This window comes from Bison bison, unplaced genomic scaffold, assembly GCF_000754665.1.
Source record: "Bison bison bison isolate TAMUID 2011002044 unplaced genomic scaffold, Bison_UMD1.0 scf7180017864270, whole genome shotgun sequence".
Classification (NCBI taxonomy): domain Eukaryota; kingdom Metazoa; phylum Chordata; class Mammalia; order Artiodactyla; family Bovidae; genus Bison; species Bison bison.
The window spans coordinates 4,999,190-5,016,178 of NW_011494842.1; positions in this window are offsets into that span (position 1 = coordinate 4,999,190).

Genomic DNA, 16,989 nt, shown 5'->3' on the forward strand with positions numbered 1-16,989 from the left:
ACTGGCAAACGTCCCATTTGGGAATGCCTGCCAATTGGTTCTCTTGAGGACTGTTTGTGAGCACTAGGGCTATTTGGGCATTTTGCCAGTTGGTTCAGACGTGTGTCTGATGTTGAGGATCGTTTGTGAGCAACAAGTGTCATTCAGGCATTTTGCCAATTGGTTCTGACGTCTACCACTGAGGACCGCTTGTTTTAGGGAAAGGTTTATTTGAGACTCCACCCTGGTCACCCTCAGAGAGGGTTTATGACGGATCAGTCGTCTGGTGTGTGAGTGTAGATTCCATTTGTGTGATTGGTGTTCCTGTTGCCTTATGGGAAATTCAGCTTCAATTCATTAGGAAAAATTTTAGCTGTAAATTTATGACTAAAAAAGAAAGATAACTTTTTTTGGAAAATATATGGCTACAGTATTATTCAGACTCTGGAGAAGATTGATCAAGATGAAAGTCTTGAAATTCAAAAAACTGGTCATTTTTATGTATACAGTCAGGGAAAGCTAAACTTGATAAAACACTTTTTTCAGACCCTGAAAAAAACAAAAATATGCCCCCAAAAATGTTTGAGGTTGACATTTATCATGTCCTTGAAATACAAACACAGTTCACTTTGCCTGGATCTTCAGCCTTGGGTTAACTATGCAAAGGAAAAAGGCTTTAAAATTGAATGTATAAATTGACTATTCTGCCTATACTCTGTAAACTGATTACCTAATTTTGTATTCCCAAGAGGAACACTAAAGATGTTTGGGTTTATTAAACATATGTGTTGTACCAATGAAGAAAAATTATGCTGTAAAAAATGTGTGTATTTTTGAGGTTATAAAGTATGTTCTTAAGTTTGTCAATCAAAAAATGCTGGTATAACATTTCAATCACTTGTTTCTTGGTTTTGTTAAAACCTTCAAAGGTTAAAAATTGTGATATATAAAAATGATAAAATATTTTGGTATGTAAAACAAGTAAGATATATATTGTCAACAAAGAGAAGATATTAAAAAATGGAGATATTTTTGTTGGAAAAAAATGATGATAATAATTTTGTCCTTCAATTGTTTCTGGATAGAGAAATAAAAGAAAAATTTCTTTGGATCTAGAAAGTGACAAAAGGTTTATAAAAGAGAAATTAGAAAGAAAGAATTATGTGTGTTGTCAGAATTAAGACTAGACTAAATTTAATTAGGTAAATGAATTTTATTAACAGTAAACTGATGCAAGACTAAAGTTGGTTTTTCTCTCTGTTAAAGAACACCAAGTTCTCCTGAAATATTGATCTGATTTAGTAACAAAAGCTTCTAATAAAAAGTAATTGTTTTGTTTCTAATCATACTTTTGACCCCAATGTTCAGGATGGAAAAATTGTCCAGTAAAGTTGTCACCGAGTATAGCTGCTTATGATATTGGTGGCTTTAAGTATATTACTTAAAGCACATGTACAATTTTGTGTGACAATTGGATATAAATGATAAAATATATGGCCTCTAAAACTTTTCCCTTTTAACATACCTCTGATATCTGATTAGTTTTCCCCCAACGTGGACACGAGACAAACATATAAATAAAAAGGAGGCCTAGCACTGAGCAACATGGATGGATCCAGAGCAGACAAATGAACCACTCTGACAAAAAAAAAAAAAAGATTATCAATGCTCTCTATGGAAAGAGTTACAACTTAAAAGAAAAAAAATGATTAAAGAAATTTTCATGTATTGAGATATAAGAAAATCAGTCTGGCCTATATATGATTTAATTTAAACTTTAGGCTAACCCTTTAGGCTAACCCAAACAGCCTGTTTGTGGCCTACTGAGCAACGTATTAAATGTACGTTGTACATCTGCTTTAATCATTAAGACAAAAAATAGTACAAAGTACGTTTTGATTATTATCCTCATTGTAATACGTCTAGTAGTTTTCAAATGTTTGTGCAGGGACTATGCACGTTTGTTGCCTTTCCTGTTCTGCACCTGTCCCTCCTCAAGACTGAGGAATATCAAAGAAAAGGGGGCATAGAAGCAGAGCAGGGCTCTATGATCCTCACCCCCGACCATGTCTTCTGCCTGCCTTTTGCCTGTGGGAAACTTCAGTAGTCAAAGACTAAGTTTAATCGGAGAAATAAGAAATAATGAAATAAAAGAAAACAGTCTAAGGAGACTAAATAATAATAAGGTAGTCATTAAACACAGTCAAGGACCTTTAGTTCTTTCTCAAGGGCTGTGGATAATATTCTGAGCCATATCCTATAGGCTGTCTTATAAATACCAAAACACCAAGTGGAGAAGTTAACTGCATGATGACCAGACTGTACCCAGAACTTGAGCTCCCACAATTCTAAGAATTGGCCACAAAGAAATGGAACAAGTGCGCCCTGGAACTGAAGATTAACTGTACCTAAAACAACCAAGATGATATTAGTTAGACCACTGATGATCAAACTGAAGATAACTATTAGAGATGACTATACTGTTTCCACACGACGTAACCCACCCCCAACTTTGTCTATAAAACCTCTCACTCCTTGCTTGTCAGAGGGGTCGGCCTTCGGACAGATATCTGCCACCACCACCCCACCCGCCCCGATCGCCAGCATCTGAAATAAAACAAATTTTCTTCCCACCAACCTGGCCTGTTTACTGACTTTTGAGCAGCGAGCAGCCAGACCCCCCACGTACCTTTCGGTAACATTGTCATCCTGTTTATTTAATTTATATGCAGAGTACATCATGAGAAATGCCAGGCTGGATGAAGCACAAACTGGAATCAAGATTGCCGGGAGAAATATCAATAACCTCAGATATGCCTGATGACACCACCCTTATGGAAGAAAGTGAAGAACTAAAGAGCCTCTTGATGAAAGTGAAAGAGGAGAGTGAAAAAGCTGGCTTAAAACTCAACATTCAAAAAATTAAGATCATGGCATCCAGTCCCATCACTTCATGGCAAATAGATGGGGAAAAAATGGAAACAGTGACAGACTTTATTTTCTTGGGCTCCAAAATCACTTCAGATGGTGACTGCAGCCATGAAATTAAAAGTCACCTGATCCTTGGAAGAAAATCTATGGCCAATCTAGACAGCATATTAAAAAGCAGAGACAATACTTTGCTGACAAAGGTCCATATAATCAAAGCTACAGTCTCTCCAGTAATCGTGTATGGACATGAGAATTGCACCATAAAGAAGGCTGAGTGTTGAAAAACTGATCCTTTTGAATTGTGGTGCTGGAGAAGACTCTTGAGAAGCCTCTTGGACAGAAAAGAGATCCAACCAGTCAATCCTAAAGGAATTCAGTCCTGAATGTTCATTGGAAGGACTGATGTTGAAGCTGAAACTCCAGTACTTTGGTCACCTGATGTGAAGAACTGACTCATTGGAAAAGATGCTGGGCAAGATTGAAGGCAGGAGGAAAAGGGGACAACAGAGGTTGAGATGGTTGGATGGCATGGCCAACTCAATGGACATGGGTTTGAGCAAGCTCCAGGGGTTGGCGATGGACAGGGAGGCCTGGCGTGCTGCAGTCCATGGGGTCACAAAGAGTTGGACACAACTGAGCAACTGAACTAAACTGAACTGAGAGTCAATTAATTTGATATAAAAATCAGGACTTCCCTGGTGGTCCAGTGGTTCAGAATCTGCCTGGCAATGCAGGGAACATAGGTTCTATCCCTGCCCCAGAAAGATTCCACATGCCAAGGAGCAACTAAGGATATATGTCACAACTCCTGAGCCCATGCTCTAGAGTCTGTGCTCTGCAACAAGAGAAGTCCCTGGAATGGGAAGCCTGCACACCACAGCTGGAGTAGTCCCCGCTCACTGTGGCTAGAGAAGCCCACGTGCAGCAGCGAAGACCCAGTGCAGTAAAAAATAAATAAGTAAATAACTTTTAAAAATCAATAGGAGAAACACGACAGCAATACAACACAGCATTTAGAAATACATTTAGCTACAAATGGTAAAGAATCCGCCTGCAGTGCGGGAAACCTGGGTTCAATCGTTTGGTTGGGAAGATCCCCTGGCGAAGGGAAAAGCTACCCACTCCAGTGTTCTGGCCTGGAGAATTCCATAGACTATACAGTCTATGAGATCACAAAAAGTCGGACACAACTGAGCGACTTTCACTTTCACCTTCACAAACTACAGAAATTCAGAAACAGCTGCTTAAAAATAATAAGTTTGCCCGATGTAGCAAGAAGTCTGAGGCAGGCCGAGGCTCGTACGCAGGCTCAACAGCCTTTTCTGATTTTCACTTGTCTTCATGCTGTCACCACTTTCTTGGAATATAACTGCTGCACCTCCGGGTGTCACATCTGAATTCCAGACAAGGAGAAGAAGGAAAGGAGAAGTGGGAAGGGGCTGGATCTGTGTCAGGAAAACAGAAGCTTCCACAGCAACTCTCTGCTTATATGTCATGGAACTCAGCAAGGTCACAAGATCCCTGTAACTACGAGATAGTCTGGGGAAGCAAAGAATTTTAGTTTGGCACTCTAGATAAAACCAAGGCTCTTTTAGAAAGAGAGAGGGGATGAGAATTGACAGGAGATAGAGGGTCAGCCCTGGCGTCAAATGATAAATGTTATGACTGTGTTGGTTATTAACACCGAGAAAGTTGTGGACTATTCCAAGAAATCCTAGTTTTGATAAACAGCTATTCACATTAATTTTTGCTAAATCCTTCCTACTTACAGGCAAAAGGTAAGCTAAAGTACTCCTCAAGTTTCCTCTCATTTTGTTGTTATAAAAAAACACATCTCTTTTTATCCACAACTGCAAAATGTAAAAACAAGATAAACAGAAACTATAAAAACAGAAAAAAAAATGTAGTCAATTTTGCAGCAAAAACTTTATCTGACCCAAGAAGAAGATATTTAGAGCCTTTATTAATATGAGGTATTGTGCTTGCTTATTTCATATATAGCAGAAATCTTAATGTTTGATTAAGGGGTGCTGCCGCAGACCCTGCTTGGAATATTACAAAATAAACTGTAGCCTGATGGGTGCTCTTTACACCTCTGTCCTGTGGTTTGAATCAGGGATTATGGAGCCACACTTAGAAAGATGGCCTCAATGTAAATACACAGCTTGGCAGAGGAATGGTATAAATAACTTTAAATTAAGGCAGGCAGAAGTGAAAAAAAAAATCCTAAAATTTTGAGAAACTGGAATAAGGCCAAATTAATATGTTGCTTAAATTTGAGTAATTTGAATCATTTATATAGTGACTTAGGGTGAAGGCATCAAGAATTACATATTTCTAAATTCTAAATATTACATACATTTGAATGTACATAGTCCTAGTCCTAGGACAAGTCTCAGGAATATCAGTGACAAATATGACTCCAGGCTAATATTTGCCTCCTACATGACCAGAGGATTCACAAGGTGAAGAGTAAAGAACCTGCACAAGAGGTCTTTGCTCTTGCCTGTTAGTCTGTGATGATCCTCCATCTGAAAATATTGGGTTGGCCAAAAAAGTTCATTCAGGCGTCTTACAGAGAAACCCGAATGAACTTTTTGGCCAACCCAATATTTAAGCAGATAGCTCTCAGCAATGCAGTACAACTGCAATCTGATTGGATCCATGACTGCTTTACATGCTTAGCAAACTTCTGCTAAAACACATTTATCGACATGATAAATGACAGCAAAAATAATCAGTGTATTATCTTGTTCAATATTAGATTGTTGGAGAAGGAAATGGCAACCCACTCCAGTATTCTTCTGGAAAATCCCATGGACAGAGGAGCCTGGTAGGCTACAGTCCATGGGGTCGCAAAGAGTCGGACACAACTGAGCGACTTCACTATCTTGCTCAATGTCCATATTATATTGTATAAACACTGTATTATGCAAATATTGTATAAATAATATTGTAAGATAAAAAATGCAATGAATTAACTTTGCTTGAGCTCTTTGCAGGACTACTGAGGCAGAGCTGAGGTCCAGGTAGGTGGTGAAGCCAGATGACAAGCCCCTCTGCGCTTCTCCAGTGAACACACACTTGGGGAGGGTTGGGATAGGGTGTGTTACAACATGCATTCTGATTTACTAGCCTGGAACTGGGCCCAGATTCTGCATTTCTCCCAGACCTCCAGGTGACACAGATGCTGAATGGTGCACCACATTTTCAACAACAAGACCCTCAAGGCTCTTCCAACTCTGGGTTATCATAATCCTCTAAAAAAGGATTCATATACTCTATCTGTGAACCAGACTATGGAAAAGAGTAGTTTACATACAGTTGCAAGGGTCTGCAGCATACAGTTGTGTAACCATAACCACAGTCAAGATATTGACTGTTTCCATCATCCCCCAAATCCGTGTTCTATTAAAATCATTTTACTTTTACTGGAAATTGGTGGCCAATTCGGAGCGCTATTAAAGTTTATTACAAACAGCACATTCTTACTTTCTTGCTCACATTCTTGTTCACCAGTTCACTACTGTTAGTTGCTTTGGAGGAAAACATAAACCTCAGAATCCACAAAGTCTTAGGGAGAACGCCACATGATTTAGAAATCCAGCCAGCTTGCTAAGGATAATGAAAAACATAATTGAGATGTGGGCGAAAACCTCCGAAGACGAGAAGCCTTTGCTCCGACATGCACCTTGAATACGGCTGTCCCTGCGCCAAGGTTTTACTGAAAGGTAATTAGGCCCAACCTTGAGAAAATGTGTGTTCTTAAGAGTCCCTTGAACTCCCAGCCTCCAGTGGAGTTAGGCAATTCCGGAGCACCAGTTAGCTTCTTGGGTTTGTTATAAGCAAGGAACATTTAGATCCCATAAAAAAAACGAGATGTTACCTACGTAATAGGCCATAAAAGAAGCTGAGCAGAGTGAAGAACTCCACAAAAATTAAGGACAAAAAGAAATTCAGAGTGAACAGTTTCTACAGGACTATCATACCGGATTTAAACTAGCCTCCTTGTCCCTAGAATCTTTACCTACCAATTTACCTGTTTCTTACCACATCCTCCCCAAGAGAATTTGTTAGGTGCTTCTCTGAAATCAAGTCTAATCATTGAGTAAAGAAAATGCTCAGTGTTTTGAGAATACAATTCTATTGGTTTTCACAAAAGCATACAACTGTGTGATCACAATCAAGATTTTGAATGCCTCTGTCATCCCTGAAATTTATGTTCTATTTAAATCATTTTTCTTTTACTGGAAATTGGTGGCCAGTTCAGAGCGCTATCAAAATTTATCACAAAAGGCACTTTCTTACTTTGTTACTCACATCCTTCGTAGCCAGATTCTGAAATGTCTAGTATGTCCGATTTTTCCTTCAAATTTCAAAAAAGATGCTTTAGTTCACTCTGAATTTGATGATTGTTCTATTCTCATAATGTTAATATTAGAGACTTGATTACGTTCAATGGTTGAAGTGCTGTTAAGTCAAACCTTTAAACTGTAACAAAAGCAATCCATTTCTGCATGAATTCTTTCTTCTTTTCCTAAACAGTGTACCATGTGGCTTTTAAATTTTTTTAACTCTCAATTTTTTTTTAATTTATTTTTTTGACCATGCTGAGCCTCATGCAGGATATTAGTTCCCCAACCAGGGAAGGAAGCTGTGCCCGCTGCAGAGGAGGTAAGACAGTCCTAACCACTGGACACCAGGGAAGTCCCTCTTGGCTTTTTAGATACCATATTCCTGAAAATCAATTTTCAGTATAAGTTTACAGTATATTTTAATCAATACGAGATTTAAATTCAGTAGATATAATATATAGTGAATGAGAATATTTAAAAATAAAACAAATGTACATTAAAGTTTATATGTATAATATAAAAAACCCCTTGTGTGCTATTCGTAGAAATATAAAAGCATACAGCTGCTATAGAAAACACTATGGCAGTTCCTCAGAAAATCAAAAATAGAATTATCACATGACCCAGTAGGGCCTGCCAGGTGGTGCTAGTGGTAAGTAACCCGCCTGCCAAGGAAGGAGACATAGGAGACTTGGGTTCGATCCCTGGGTTGGGAAGTTCCCCTAGAGGAGGGCATGGCAACTCACTCCAGTATTCTTGCCTGGAGAATCCCATGGACAGAGGAGCCTGGCGGGCTACAGTCCATGGGGTCGCAAAGAGTCGGACATGACTGAAGCGGCTTCGCACACACCCACATAGGATCCAGTAATTCCTCTTCAAGGAATATATCAAAAAACCTGAAGGCAAGGTCTCAAAGAGAGGATTGTAGCCGCATTCATAGCGCCATTATTCACCACAGTCAAAGCTGGAAGCAAGCCAAGCATTGTCCATCAGGGGACGAATGGATAAGCAAAAATGTGGTATATACATTAATTGTTGTTGTTTAATCACTAAGTCGAGTCTGACTCTTTTGTGACCCCATGGACTGTAGCCTGCCAGACTCCTCTGTCCATGGGATTTCCCAGGCAAGAATGCTGGAGTGGGTTGCCATCTCCTTCTCCAGGGGCACTTCTGGTACAGTGGGATACAATTTAGCCTTGAAAAGGAAGTAAATTCTGACACACACTACAACATGGATGAACTTCGGGGACATTATGTTAAGGGAAATAAGCCAGTCACAAAAGAATAGATATTGTGTGATTCCTTTCATATTCATATGTGTTACCTCAACTAGTCAAATTCACAGGGACAGAGAGTAGAATGGTGGTTCCTAGAGGCTGGGAGAAGGGGCAATAGAATACTTCATATTCTATTCCCAGCTCAAGGAGGAGGAAAGCCTTTCTCTATCTTAATCCGCGCTTCTTTTGAAATCAGAACTTCCGAGAGAAACCTCCTAAACAGAGGCTGCCTCAAAGCTTTGTCCGGGATTGAAAGTGTGCACTAATGAATAGTTTTCAAATGATTTGTACCAGAGAGGTGAGCCTGCTCTGCCCTGGGACAGTCACATGAGTGAACTTTCTTGGCAAACACAGGAGAAGAAAGCAGGCATTGTCCTGGGATTAGGATGGAACCCAAATTTTGTGTCTCAATCAAGGCTGAAAGCCTTGTAATCTAAAACTAGGGAGACAGGAAGGAGACAGTGGGTTGGTTTGGGTGAGTTCAGGGTCTTCTGGGAGGCAAGAAAATGAAGTTTTAACCACCCCCAGTTCTCTGATATGTGAAGACAGGAAGCTGCCAAGGTGAACTACAATGACCCTGAAATTAAATTAATTCTAGGTTAGCAGAGGTCTGAACAGGTGAGCTGAGCCTGCCCCAGAGTTAACAGAGAAAGGCTACATCAGATTCAGTGATGATCATTTTGCTCAGTTCAGTTCAGTTCAGTCGTTCAGTCATGTCTGACTCTTCACAACCCCATGGACTGCAGCACACCAGGCTTCCCTGTCCATTGCCAACTACTGGAGCTTGCTCAAACTCATGTCCATTGAGTTGGTGATGCCATCCAACCATCTCATCCTCTCTTGTCCCCTTCTCCTCCTTTCCTCAATCTCACCCAGCATCAGGGTCTTTTCCAGTGAGTCAGTTCTTCACATCAAGTGGCCAAAGTATTGGAGCTTCAGCTTCAGCATCAGTCCTTCCAATGAATACTCAGGACTGATTCCCTTTAGGATTGACTGGTTGGATCTCCTTGCAATCCAAGGGACTCTCAATAGTCTTCTCCAACACAGTTAAAAAGCATCAATTCTTTGGCACTCAGCTTTCTATATGGTCCAACTCTCACATCCATACATGACTACTGGAAAAACTATATCTTTGACTATAGGGACCTTTGCTTTTTAACATGCTGTCTAGGTTGATCATAGCTTTTCTTCCAAGGAGCAACCATCTTTTAATTTCTGCTGCAGTCAGATGGCTGCAGTCACCATCTGCAGTGATTTTGGAGCCCAAAAATCATTTTGGGCTGATCATTTTGTGATGATTAGGAAATATTGCTGGGCTTCCCAGGTGGCTCCATTGGTAAAGAATCTGCCCACAGTGTGGGAGTCTGTAGTTTAATCCCTGGGTCGGGAAGATCCCCTGGAGAATGGAATGGAAACCCACTCCAGTATTCTTGCCTGGAGAATTTCATGGACAAAGGAGCCTGGCAGACTACAGTCCACGGGGTTGTAAAGAGTCAGACACGACTGAGCAACTAACACAAACACACAGCCACATACACACACATGGAAATATTGAATCACTATGCTGCATACTATGCTGTGTGTGAATTATAGTTTAAAGACAAACAAACTGGTAGAAAAAGGGATCGGATTTTCAGTTATCAGAGGTAGGGGTGGGGAGTACTTGGAGTTCAGTTCAGTTCAGTTCAGTTGCTCAGTCATGTCCGACTCTTTGAGACCCCATGAATCACAGCACGCCAGGCCTCCCTGTCCATCACCAACTCCTGGAGTTCACTCAGACTCACATCCATCGAGTCGGCGATGCCATCCAGCCATCTCATCTTCTGTCGTCCCCTTCTCCTCCTGCCCCCAATCCCTCCCAGCATCAGAGTCTTTTCCAATGAGTCAACTCTTCACATGAGGTGGCCAAAGTACTGGAGTTTCAGCTTTAGCATCATTCCTTCCAAAGAACACCCAGGGCTGATCTCCTTCAGAATGGACTAGTTGGATCTCCTTGCAGTCCAAGGGACTCTCAGGAGTCTTCTCCAACACCACAGTTCAAGAGCATCAATTCTTCGGTGCTCAGCTTTCTTCACAGTCCAACTCTCACATCCATTCATGACCACTGGAAAAACCATAGCCTTGACTAGACAGACCTTTGTTTCAATATGCTATCTAGGTTGGTCATAACTTTCCTTCCAAGGAGTAAGCGTCTCTTAATTTCATGGCTGCAGTCACCATCTGCAGTGATTTTGGAGAGGGGAAGTTAAATTGGATGAAGGTATTCAAAAGTTACAAACTTTTAGTTGTAAGTAAGTACTAGGGTTGTAATGTACAATGAGATAAATTAACACGGCTGTATATTGTGTATGAAAGTTAAAAGAGTAAATCCTGAGTTCTCATCACAAGGAAAAAAACTTTTTCTTCTTTTTCTTTTATTTTATATCTGTATGAGATGACGGATGCTCACTAAACTTATTGTGGTCATCATTTCATGACATATTTATGTTGTATCTTGTACACCTCAAATGCACACAGTGCTATGTGTCAATTACACCTCAATACTACTTGAAGGGAAGAAAAGCAGCCATTGTTAATGATATTAAAAAAAGAAACTCATGATTGCTGAAATTAACTTGGGTGCTACGTCTCCATAATCGTAGAAACCTAACAGCTGGATCCTAGAACATAGAAAGAGAGATCTAAAAATGCATCGGTTAGGATATACCAAATGTAATTGGAAACATAATTCACAGTTCTTTAATATTTCTGTTTTTACTTGTAAAACCATTTTTATTGAAAGATGCCATACATATAGAAAAGGACACACATTACAATTATGTAGCTAGATGAACTTCTACAAAATGATCGCACCCAGGTAGGCGCCACCTAGATCGAGACGGACCAGGACCCTGAAGTCCTCTTTGAACTCCCTTCTTGCTATGGATGTTCCTTCCCAAGGTAAACACTGCTTTAATCTTAAGTCATCAGAGATTGACTGTGTGTGTTTATATGTTTAACAAAATGGAAACACACAGAAGAAAAATGAAAACAAACAACCTGGGTCCTGCAGATGCTGGAATGCCCCCTGGCCAGCCAGCAGGATCGGGAGATGATGATCCAGGAAGCGGGCACTAAGCATGGGGTTGTGAGAGGAACCGTGGACGCACCTCCCTCCCTCCCAGAACTGTGGGAGGAATGGGATGGGATGAGATGAGATGAGATGCGATGCGTTGGGAGGGGAGGTGAAGGGAAGGGCGGGGAGGGATGGCCCAACCACCCTCAAGAAACCGACTGCTGGGAGTTACCCAGGACGCACCGTTTCAGAGCGGACCACCATCACCTGCAGAGTGGGGAGGATTCTTTTTTTCTGCAACAGTGTGTGCAGGGTGGAGAAAATGGCAGCAGCTGATACATCACTTGTGAAGGTTAGACAAAGGCCCTTTTCAGACTTTAGAGGTAACCATGGTGTGTTGGAGTTTTATTTCAACAACTCATAAAAAGGAACCAAAAAAGGGGGACTATTAGACTTCTTGTAAATCTGGCAGCTGGGGTTTTGGAACTGTCTTCAACTTAATATGAATATCTAAAAGAATTTGACTAAGTTCATGAGGTAGGTAAATCCACTTACATATGTGACATAACCCTTACCCAAAAACAATATTTGAAGCAATATCAGAGGCATTATAATTTAGCGATTTGAAACCAGACAGGCTGAGACCAGGTTCTAGTTCTGCCACTTATTTGGAAGGTAATATCAAGAAATACCAGAAAGGGAGTAAGGAAATAAAATAGGAGATGGAGGGAAGCTGCTAATGGGTATATTATCCAGTCAGCAATTACAGGGCGCAGCTGGAGCACAGTCGTCCCAGCCAAGGGCGGGGCAGCCGAGGTGTTTATCCACTGCTGGTTTAGGGCTCTGACCCTGGCTTGCCCCACATGCTGCTGGTCACTCTTCCAGGACCAGAATAAAGCCCTCGAGTGGTGAACAGGCTTGAGCATGGAGACAGAAGCACCAGGGGGATGCAATGACTGCGAACCTCCTGCAAACCACAGGAGGTCACCAGGCTCACCCCTGAGTAGTTTAGGAAGCGCTCGCAGAGACACTGCTACATTCCACCTTCCTTACAACCCTGACAGACAGGGTTTTATTATCCCCATCTCACAAGGAATAAAACAGGATATGACATTAAATGACCTGCCAAAGTCCGCTGTTAACTGTCCCAGGAAAAACTTGAGCTCAGATTTTGTTCCCAAACATCACTTTTTAAATTGACCACACCTAGTCATTGTATAAGTTGAGTGTGAAAGGATGGAAAAGGATTTGCCCAGCAGAATACCTAGAAGCTCTCAGGCCCAGTGGTATGAGAGCTGTAGAAGATCCCCCTTGCAGGGCTGCTAAAGAAGTAGGGTCCACACTGGAACAAGACGACAAGAGTCTGAAAGTGAAAAGTGAAAGTCTCTCAGTCGTGTCTGACCCCATGGACATAGTCCATAAGATTCTCCAGACCAGAATACTGGAGTGGGTAGCCTTTCCCTTCTTCAGGGGATCTTCCCAATCCAGGGATCAAACCCAGGTCTCCTACATTGCAGGCAGATTCTTTACCAACTGAGGTATGTCTAGTCTGATATTATGCCTTGTGATAATTGATCATTAATTCCAGGGAGAATCACAGGAGGGTTTTAGAAGCTGGGGGAGGGGAGAAGGTGGGGTAAGGGAAGGGGACAAAGAGGGAACACGTAGTGCTCCACCCTGCTCTCAGCTTCCTCCCCTCCTGTCACACTCCCTCTCTCCACCCCCACCACCCTGACCCTTCCACGCCAGCTGCCCTCCCAGCGCAAGGCCTTTGCACGAGCTGTTCCCCCTACCTGCAATGCTTTTCCCTCAGACTGCCACTTGGTTGGTTCCCTTACCTGCTTCAAGTACTTGTCAGATCTCCTTCTCAAGGAGACGTACTTACCCTGGCCACCTAATCCAGGCCGTATCAAGTCCTGACCATGCATCTACCTCACGCTCTTGATCCCATTCTAGTTTTTCTTTTTTTCCATAACATTTATCACCTCTGACTCCCTTTGCAGTTACTTATTTACTGTAGGTATTCTGTGTTTCTCCCTCCTGCAATGTAAGCTCTACAAGGATGAGCATCTCTGTTTCATCGACGGATGTATCCCAAACACCTAGAGAGTATCTGGCTAGTGGTGAATGCTCAGTGAACATCTGGTGGAAAATAAGTGAATGAATGAATGCCAACATTCGTAAGCCCACAGGAACAATCACGTGCCACTCCACGCCTTAGTGCGGAGCAACTTCGGGCCCCATGTTTCCAAGGAGAAAGAAGAGTCTTCATTTTCTCTGTTTCCCAGCCTCCACTTCTCACACATTCCCCACTCTCCTAGTCCCAGTTTTTTCCGTCTCTTTTCTGGTCTAGCAACCAGATGCCTCTGCCTTGCAAAAGTAGGCATTTTCTTCTCAGTTTGCTTTCAAATGTTAGCGCTTTTGCTTGCCTGTGAAGCAGATGGTAAGAGTTTATTTAATAACTGGACTGTCTCCCTTCTCTCTCTTTTTTGGACACAGTAGACGCCATGAACCATATTTTTCTCCTGGTTTTATTTGTCAGAGAAGGTGGGATCTGCTCTGTGATCAGGATTAGATCTCCAGGCTGCCCTTAAATTGTCAACATTGTGTTTACTTTGATATATTTATAGCGTCTGAAAACATTTGCTCTAGTTCCAACAGTCAAGGTTAAGAGATAAGGATCTGAACGAAAGAAAAAGATGGAATGGAAACCAGCCCCTCTGTCAAGTGCTGGGAAAGGCAGAGTTACAGGTTGGGAAGTAACAGAATCTTGCTCTACAACGAAATCAGGAATAAAAATATGAATATGTATATACAAAGCATTTAAATAATTCTAATATGTAAGCTAAGAACTAAAATTTGTGCTTAAATTCATAGAGTGGCATTTAAAATTCTCAGGCACCCTGGTGAGTATTGTAGGGTTGAATTCAGAATTTGATTAACTAAAAAATAACTAGCTCCATTTCCTGAAACCTAAAATCATAAGTAGTTAAGAGTATGAAGAACACAGAAAATACACATTACCGAAAAATCCTAACACTCCCTTTCAGTCTATTTTTATCATTCACTATACTTTTTTTCACTTTTTAAAATTGTGGTGTATATATATCTAATATATACATAGGCCACACAACATGTGGGATCTTAGTTCCCCAACCAGGGATGGAATCTGCATCCCTTGGATTGGAAGGGCAGAGCTTTAACCACTGGATCACCAGGGAAGTCCTAAATTGTAATATAACTGACATGTAACAGGTGACTCAATGGTAAAGAATATGCCTGCCAATGCAGGAGATGCAGGAAACACAGGTTCGATCCCTGGGTCAGGAGGATCCTCTAGAGGAGGAAATGGCAATCCATTCCAGTATTCTTGCCTAGAAAGTCCCATGGACAGAGGAGCCCGGCAGGATACAGTCCATGAGGTTGCAAAGAGTCAGATACAACTGAGCAAGTGAGCATGCAAGCACAATATTCTGTTAGTTTCAGCTGTATAATATAATGATTCAATGTTTGTATATATTGCAAAAGTGTGTTAAAGTGTTGGTCATTCCATTGTGTGCTACTCTTCACAGTAGCATGGACTACTACTAGCATGGACACAGTAGCATACACCTCATGGACTGTAGTCTGCCAGCCTCCTCTCCATGGAATTCTCCAGACAAGAATACTGGAGTGGGTAGCAAAATGATCACTGTAATCAATCTAGTTAATACCCATCACCATACACAATTACAAAATTTTGTTTCTTGTAATGAAAATTTCTAAGATCTACTCATTTAGCTGATGCAAGGAGCCGACTCTTTGGAAAAGACCCTGATGCAGGGAAAGACTGAGGGCAAGAGGAGAAGTGGGTGACAGAGAATGAGATGATTGGTTGGCATCACTGACTCAATTGACATGAGTTTGAGCAGGAGATAGTGAAGGACAGGGAAGCCTGGCATGCTGCAGTTCATGGGGTTGCAAAGAGTCAGACACAACTTAGTGACTGAACAACAACAACTCACTTAGAAACTTTCAAATATACAATACAGTTGTTATTAACTATAGTCACCATGCTGTTCATTACATCCTCAGAACTCATTTGTCTTATAACTGGAAGTCTGTAACTTTTAACCCCCTTTACCCATTTCAAACCCTCTTCCCACCAGAGCCACCAATCTGTTCTCATATAGAATCTCATATAGAATCTCATATAGAATCTCATATAGAATCTATGAGCTTGTTTTTGTTTTTGTTTTTAGATTCCACATATAAGTGGGACTATATGTTTTTCTTTCTGTCTACAGTATTTGTCTTTCTTTCTGACATTTCACTCAGTGTCATATTTTCAAGATCCACCCATGTTATGGTATTTTCAGTCTGAAAGATAATGATTGGATGTCGTGAGGACATTGGCTGAAAGGACTCCACGTTATACCAAGAAGTCATTGGCGACTGCGTCAGCTGATTACCATGTAGACAGGCTGCAGAGCTCACAGAAGAGGCCACCGTGTTTTGTCCTCCAGATCCAATAAACACTTAAGGATAGGACGGTTCAAAATTAAATATCTAGCTCCCCTATCCATTCATCCATCCACCTGTCACGACACTTTGGATGCTTACTGAGGCGCCAGGCAAATGCGCTTAAAAATTATTGAAAAAGAAAGAAGCAGTCCCTGGTGCCAGGAGTTCCCAGCAAAGTAAGAAAGGTTAGTTGGGGAAAGTTTCAGGAAATGTAGCCAGGGCTGAGAATTACCAGCTTGTGTGCAATGCTGGGCTAAAGAGACTTCAGGAGTGAATACATTAGTACTTCTGCCGTGTCCTTACTTTGTTTTATCTATTTACTTGCAGAGCTTCATATGTATATACTTATATATGGGAAATACATGGTTTCATATTCATATATTTATAAATATACCTTTATTTTAATAACTTGCCTTTTCGAGGGCTGGTTTAAAATCTTATCATTGGCAGAATTAAAGAGGATATGCCCTCTTTTTCTTTATATTTTACTTTCTTTAGTCCCCTCCATGAAGCAGTTAGGCTGTCCAACCTTTTCTCTGAATTGCAAAAATACCAAAGTAGTTAAGAAACCAGTCCATTAATTAAATGCCAACTTCATAGATGATTAAAAAAATTTATGTTCTGAAGCTTGTGCAATGTTACCCACTGACATCTGTAGCAAGAATTTTTTTTTTTTTTTACCTTTTTGCTCCTACTTACGTAGAAAAATTTATGGGAATTTTCATAACACTGCATTTTTCTGGAAATGGGTGATATATTAAACCATTAAAAGTGACTCAGTCTGACTTTGGCTATAGGGTTACACTGTCAGCCCCAGCAAGAAACTTGTGGGCACATGTAAAAGAGATCAAGGTGATGGAAAAGTCTAGTTAAAGGTACAAGAAAGTCA